This window comes from Lolium perenne, chromosome 1 (genome assembly GCF_019359855.2).
Source record: "Lolium perenne isolate Kyuss_39 chromosome 1, Kyuss_2.0, whole genome shotgun sequence".
NCBI lineage: Eukaryota > Viridiplantae > Streptophyta > Magnoliopsida > Poales > Poaceae > Lolium > Lolium perenne.
In genome coordinates, this window is record NC_067244.2 from 248,673,014 (window position 1) to 248,681,329 (window position 8,316).

Below are 8,316 nucleotides of genomic sequence, written 5' to 3' on the forward strand. Positions count from 1 at the left end.
TAGGTAACTCAGAAAAATCTGCCAATTTACGTGCGTGATCCTCAGATATGTACGCAACTTTCATTCAATTTGAGCATTTTCATCTGAGCAAGTCTGGTGCCACTTTAAAATTCGTCTTTACGAACTGTTCTGTTTTGCCAGATTCTGCCTTTTATTTCGCATTGCCTCTTTCGCTGTGTTGGATGGATTTATTTGTTCCATTACCTTCCAGTAGCTTTGAGCAATGTCCAGAAGTGTTAAGAATGATTGTGTCACCTCTGAACATGTGAATTTTTGATTATGCACTAACCCTCTAATGAGTTTGTTTCGAGTTTGGTGTGGAGGAAGTTTTCAAGGGTCAAGAGGGGAGGATGATATACTATGATCAAGAAGAGTGAAAAGTCTAAGCTTGGGGATGCCCCCGTGGTTCATCCCTGCATATTTCAAGAAGACCCAAGCATCTAAGCTTGGGGATGCCCAAGGCATCCCCTTCTTCATCGACAACTTATCAGGTTCCTTCTCTTGAAACTATATTTTTATTCGGTCACATCTTATGTACTTTACTTGGAGCGTCTGTTTGTTTTTGTTTATGTTTGAATAAGTTCATCCTTGTGTGGGAGAGACACACGCTCCGCTGGTTCATATGAACACATATGTTCTTAGCTTTACTCTTAATGTTCATGGCGAAGGTTGAAACTGCTTCGTTCATTGTTATTTTGTTGGAAACAGAAAATGCTTCATGTGGTAATTGGTATAAGGTCTTGAATAATTTGATACTTGGCAATTGTTGTGCTCATATAGATCATGTTTAAGCTCTTGCATCATGTACTTTGCACCTATTAATGAAGAACTACATAGAGCTTGTTAAAATTTGGTTTGCATGATTGGTCTCTCTAAGTCTAGATATTTTCTGGTTAAGGTGTTTGAACAACAAGGAAGACGATGTAAAGTCTTATAATGCTTACAATATGTTCATATGTGAGTCTTGCTGCACCGTTTTATACTTGAGTTTGCTTCAAACAACCTTGCTAGCCTAGCCTTGTATTGAGAGGGAATTCTTCTCGTGCATCCAAATCCTTGAGCCAAAAACTATGCCATTTGTGTCCACCATACCTACCTACCACATGGTATTTCTCTGCCATTCCAAGCAAATACTTCATGTGCTACCTTTAAACAATTCAAAAGATATTATCTCTTATTTGTGTCAATGTTTTATAGCTCATGAGGAAGTATGTGGTGTTTATCTTTCGATCTTGTCATTTACTTCTGACAGACTTTTACAATGGACTAGTGGCTTCATCCGCTTATCCAATAACTTTGCAAAAAGAGCTGGCAATGGGGTTCCCAGCCCCAATTAATTAACTTGCATTAATAATTCTCTTCACATGTTTTGCTCTGATTCATCAGTAAGCAACTTAATTTTGCAAATAGACACTCCTCCATGGTATGTGATTGTTGGAAGGCACCCGAGGATTCGGTTAGCCATGGCTTGTGTAAGCAAAAGGTTGGGAGGAGTGTCATCTAAAAAATAAAAAATAAAAACTAAACTAAAGTACATGTGTAAACAAAAGAGAAGAGGGATGATCTACCTTGCTGGTAGAGATAACGTCCTTCATGGGAGCCGCTCTTGAAAGTCTGGTTGATAAGGTAGTTAGAGTACCCATTACCATTCGTTGACAACAACAAACACCTCTCAAAACTTTACTTTTATGCTCTCTGTATGATTTCAAAACTTAAAAAGCTCCAGCACATGATTTAATCCCTGCTTCCCTCTGCGAAGGGCCTTTCTTTTACTTTATGTTGAGTCAGTTTACCCACTTCTTTCCATCTTAGAAGCAAACACTTGTGTCAACTGTGTGCATTGATTCTTACATGTTTACCTATTGCACTTGTTATATTGCTTTATGTTGACAACTATCCATGAGATATACATGTTGAAGTTGAAAGCAACCGCTGAAACTTATATCTTCCTTTGTGTTGCTTCAATGCCTTTTACTTTGAATCTATTGCTTTATGAGTTAACTCTTATGCAAGTCTTATTGATGCTTGTCTTGAAAGTACTATTCATGAAAAGTCTTTGTTATATGATTCATTTGTTTACTCATCATCTTTACCATTGCTTTGAATCGCTGCATTCATCTCATATGCTTTACAATAATGTTGATCAAGATTATGTTGGTAGCATGTCACTTAAGAAATTAGCATTGTTATCGTTTACCTACTCGAGGGCGAGTAGGAACTAAGCTTGGGGATGCTTGATACGTCTCAAACGTATCTATAATTTCTTATGTTCCATGCTTGTTTTATGACAATACCTACATGTTTTGTTCACACTTTATATCGTTTTGATGCGTTTTCCGGGACTAACCTATTGACAAGATGCCGAAGGGCCAATTCCTGTTTTCTGCTGTTTTTGGTTTCAGAAATCCTAGTAAGGAAATATTCTCGGAATCGGACGAAATCAGTGCCCAGCATCCTATTTTTCCACGAAGCTTCCAGAACACCCGAGAGCTGCCAGAGGGGAGCCCTGGGGGGGCCACACGCCAGGCCGGCGCGGCCCAGGCCCTGGCCGCGCCGCCCTATTGTGTGGTGGCCCCGTCAGCCCTCCGACTCCGCCTCTTCGCCTATTTAAGCCTCCTCGACCTAAAACCTCGATACGAAAAAAGCCACGGTACGAGAAACCTTCCAGAGCCGCCGCCATCGCGAAGCCAAGATCTGGGGGACAGGAGTCTCTGTTCCGGCACGCCGCCGGGACGGGGAAGTGCCCCCGGAAGGCTTCTCCATCGACACCACCGCCATCTTCATCACCGCTGCTGTCTCCCATGAGGAGGGAGTAGTTCTCCCTCGAGGCTAAGGGCTGTACCGGTAGCTATGTGGTTAATCTCTCTCCTATGTACTTCAATACAATAATCTCATGACCTGCCTTACATGATTGAGATTCATATGATGATGCTTGTAATCTAGATGTCATTATGCTAGTCAAGTGGATTTTACTTATGTGATCTCCGGAGACTCCTTGTCCCACGTGTGTAAAGGTGACAGTGTGTGCACCGTGTGGGTCTCTTAGGCTATATTTCACAGAATACTTATTCACTGTTATGAATAGCATAGTGAAGTGCTTATTTATATCTTTTTATGATTGCAATGTGTTTTGTATCACTATTCATCTATGTGCTACTCTAGTGATGTTATTAAAGTAGTCTATTCCTCCTGCACGGTGTAATGGTGACAGTGTGTGCATCGTGTAGTACTTGGCGTAGGTTATGATTGTGATCTCTTGTAGATTATGAAGTTAACTATTGCTATGATAGTATTGATGTGATCTATGCCTCCTTCATAGTGTGATGGTGATAGTGTGCATGCTATGTTAGTACTTGGTTTAGTTGTGTTGATCTATCGTGCACTCTAAGGTTATTTAAACATGAATATCGAATATTGTGGAGCTTGTTAACTCCGGCATTGAGGGTTCGTGTAATCCTACACAATTAGTGGTGTTCATCATCCAACAAGAGAGTGTAGAGTATAGCATTTATCTATTTATTCTGTTATGTGATCAATGTTGAGAGTGTCCACTAGTGAAAGTATAATCCCTAGGCCTTGTTTCCAATACTGCAAACACCGCTTGTTTACTGTTCTGCTGCATGTTTACTTCCTGCAATATTACTACCATCAACTGCACGCCAGCAAGCACTTTTCTGGCGCTGTTACTACTGCTCATATTCATTCATACCACTTGTATTTCACTATCTCTTCGCCGAACTAGTGCACCTATACATCTGACAAGTGTATTAGGTGTGTTGGGGACACAAGAGACTTCTTGTATCGTGATTGCAGGGTTGCTTGAGAGGGATATCTTTGACCTCTTCCTCCCTGAGTTCGATAAACCTTGGGTGATCCACTTAAGGGAAACTTGCTGCTGTTCTACAAACCTCTGCTCTTGGAGGCCCAACACTGTCTACAAGAATAGAAGCACCCGCAGACATCAGCTATTTAGACGACATTCCACCGAGAGGGCCCAGAGTATATCTATCCGTCATCGGGATGGACAAATCCCACTGTTGACCCATATGCCTCAACTCATACTTTCCGAATACCTAATCCCACCTTTATAACCACCCATTACGCAGTGGCGTTTGATGTAATCAAAGTACCTTTCCGGTATAAGTGATTTATATGATCTCATGGTCGAAAGGACTAGGTAACTATGTATCGAAAGCTTATAGCAAATGAACTTAATGACGTGATCTTATGCTACGCTTAATTGGGTGTGTCCATTACATCATTCACATAATGACATAATCTTGTTATTAATAACATCCAATGTTCATGATCACGAAACCATGATCATCTATTAATCAACAAGCTAGTTATACAAGAGGCTTACGAGGGACTTGATGTCTACGCACGCTTCTATTCCTGTAGACAGTGTTGGGCCTCCAAGAGCAGAGGTTTGTAGAACAGCAGCAAGTTTCCCTTAAGTGAATCACCCAAGGTTTATCGAACTCAGGGAGGAAGAGGTCAAAGATATCCCTCTCAAGCAACCCTGCAATCACGATACAAGAAGTCTCTTGTGTCCCCAACACACCTAATGCACTTGTCAGATGTATAGGTGCACTAGTTCGGCGAAGAGATAGTGAAATACAAGTAGTATGGATGTATGTGAGTGGTAATAGCAATCTGAATAAAATATGGCAGCGACTAAACATGCAACAGAACAGTAAATAAACGGAGTTTCAGTGCTTGGAAACAAGGCCTAGGGATCATACTTTCACTAGTGGACACTCTCAACATTGATCACATAACTGAATAAACAAATACTACTTTATCTACACTCTCTTGTTGGATGACAAACACCATTCATTGTGTAGGGCTACAAGAGCAGCTCAATGCCGGAGTTAACAAGCTCCACAACATTCGATGTTCATATTTAAATAACCTTAGAGTGCATGATAGACCAACGCAATTATACCGAGTACTAACATAGCATGCGCCTGTCAACATTAGCTATGAAAGGGGGAATAGATCACATCAATACTATCATAGTAATAGTTAACTTCATAATCTACAAGAGATCACAATCATAACCTACGCCAAGTACTACATGATGCACACACTGTCCACATTACATCATGAAGGAGGAATAGACTACTTTAATAACATCACTAGAGTAGCACATAGATGATATTCAACTAGATCACAAAGCTCATGATCACATAAAGATCACATGGGAGAGAGATTTACCACATAGCTACCGGTACAACCCTTAGCCTTGATGGAGAACTACTCCCTCCTCATCATAGGAGACAGCAGCGTTGATGAAGATGGCGGTGGTGTCGATGGAGATGCCTTCGGGGGGCACTTCCCCGTCCCGGCGGTGTGCCGGAACAGAGACTTCTGTCCCCCGAATATTGGCTTCGCGATGGCGGCGGCTCTGGAACTTTTCCCGTATCGTGGCTTATTCTTCTAGGGTTTTCGCGACGGAGTCCTTAAGTAAGCGGAAGGGCAGCCTCAGAGGGGGTCTGGGGCAGCCAGACAATAGGGGGCGCCCCCCCTTGGGCCGCACCGCCACCATGTGTGGTGGCCCTGGGCCTCTCCTCTGGCCCCTCTCCGGTGTTCCGGAAGCTTCGTCGAATTATAAGATACTGGGCGTTGATTTCGTCCAATTCCGAGAATATTTCCTTACTAGGATTTCTGAAACCAAAAACAGCAGAAAACAGGAACTGGCACTTCGGCATCTCGTTAATAGGTTAGTTCCGGAAAATGCATCAAAACGATGTAAAGTGTGTATAAAACATATGTGTATCATCATAAAAGTAGCATGGAACATAAGAAATTATAGATACGTTGGAGACGTATCAACATCCCCAAGCTTAGTTCCTACTCGCCCTCGAGTAGGTAAACAATAACAAGGATAATTTCTTAAGTGACATGCTACCAACATGATCTTGATCAATACTATTGTAAAGCATATGAGATGAATGAAGTGATTCAAAGCAATGGTAAAGATAATGACTAAACAACTGAATCATATAGCAAAGACTTTTCATGAATAGTACTTTCAAGACAAGCATCAAAAAGTCTTGCATAAGAGTTAACTCATAAAGCAATAGATTCAAAGTAGAAGGCATTGAAGCAACACAAAGGATGATTAAGTTTCAGCAAATGCTTTCAACTTGTAACATGTATATCTCATGGATAGTTGTCAACACAAAGCAATATAACAAGTGCAATAAGTAAACATGTAAGAATCAATGCACACAGTTGACACAAGTGTTTGCTTCTAAGATAGAAAGAAGTGGGTAAACTGACTCAACATAAAGTAAAAGAATGGCCCTTCGCAGAGGGAAGCATGGATTACTATTTTTGTGCTAGAGCTTTTCATTTTGAAAACATAGAAACAATTTTGTCAACGGTAGTAATAAAGCATATGCGTTATGTATAAGATATCCTATAAGTTGCAAGCCTCATGCATAGATTACCAATTGTGCTCGCACCTTGTCCTAATTAGCTTGGATTAACACGGATTATCATTGCATAACATATGTTTCAACCAAGTGTCACAAAGGGGTACCTCTATGCCGCCTGTACAAAGGTCTAAGTAGAAAGTTCGCATTGGATTTCTCGCTTTTGATTATTCTCAACTTAGACATCCATACCGGGACAACATAGACAACAGATAATGGACTCCTCTTTTAATGCTTAAGCATTCAACAACAGATAATATTCTCATAAGAGATTGAGGATTAGTGTCCAAACTGAAACTTCCACCATGATTCATGGCTTTAGTTAGCGGCCCAATGTTCTTCTCTAACAATATGCATACTCAAACCACTTGATCATGAAAATCGCTCTTACTTCAGACAAGACGAACATGCATAGCAACTCACATGATATTCAACAAAGGTGTAAAAAGTTGATGGCGTCCCCAGAAACATGGTTATCGCTCAACAAGCAACTTATAAGAAATAAGATACATAGCAACATATTCAATACCACAATAGTTTTTAAGGCTATTTTCCCATGAGCTATGTATTGCAAAGACAAGGAATGAAATTTTAAAGGTAGCACTCAAGTAATTTACTTTGGAATGGCAGAGAAATATCATGTAGTAGGTAGGTATGGTGGACACAAATGGCATAGTTTTTGGCTCAAGGATTTGGATGCACGAGAAGAATTCCTCTCAATACAAGGCTTAGGCTAGCAAGGTTGTTTGAAGCAAACTCAAGTATAAAACGGTGCAGCAAGACTCACATATGAACATATTGTATGCATTATAAGACTTTACATCGTCTCCTTGTTGTTCAAACACCTTAACCAGAAAATATCTAGACTCTAGAGACCAATCATGCAAACCAAATTTTAACAAGCTCTATGTAGTTCTTCATTAATGGGTACAAAGTACATGATGCAAGAGCTTAAACATGATCTATATGAGCACAACAATTGCCAAGTATCAAATTATTCAAGACATTATACCAATTACCACATGAAGCATTTTCTGTTTCCAACCATATAACAATGAACGAAGCAGTTTCAACCTTCGCCATGAACATTAAAAGTAAAGCGAAGAACACTAGTGTTCATATGAAAAAGCGGAGCGTGTCTCTCTCCCACATAAGCATGAATTTATTCAGATAATGAAAATAACAAAACGAAAATAAAAGCACACATACGCTCCAAGTAAAGTACATAAGATGTGACTGAATAAAAATATAGTTTCACTAGAGGTGACCTGATAAGTTGTCGATGAAGAAGGGGATGCCTTGGGTATCCCCAAGCTTAGATGCTTGAGTCTTCTTGAAATATGCAGGGATGAACCACGGGGCATCCCCAAGCTTAGACTTTTCACTCTTCTTGATCATATTGTATCATCCTCCTCTCTTGATCTTTGAAAACTTCCTCCACACCAAACTCGAAACAAACTCATTAGAGGTTAGTGCATAATTGAAAATTCATATATTCAGAGGTGACATAATCATTCTTAACACTTCTGGACATTGCACAAAGCTACTGAAAGTTAATTGAACAAAGAAATCCATCAAACATAGCAAAACAGGCAATGCGAAATAAAATGCAGAATCTGTCAAAACAGAACAGTCCGTAAAGACGAATTTTTCTGGGGCACTTAACTTGCTCAGATGAAAAATCTCAAATTGAATGAAAGTTGCGTACATATCTGAGGATCACGCACGTAAATTGGCAGATTTTTCTGAGTTACCTACAGAGAATTCTACTCAAATTCGTGACAGCAAGAAATCTGTTCCTGCGCAGCAATCCAAATCTAGTATCAACCCTACTATCAAAGACTTTACTTGGCACAATAATGCAATAAAATAA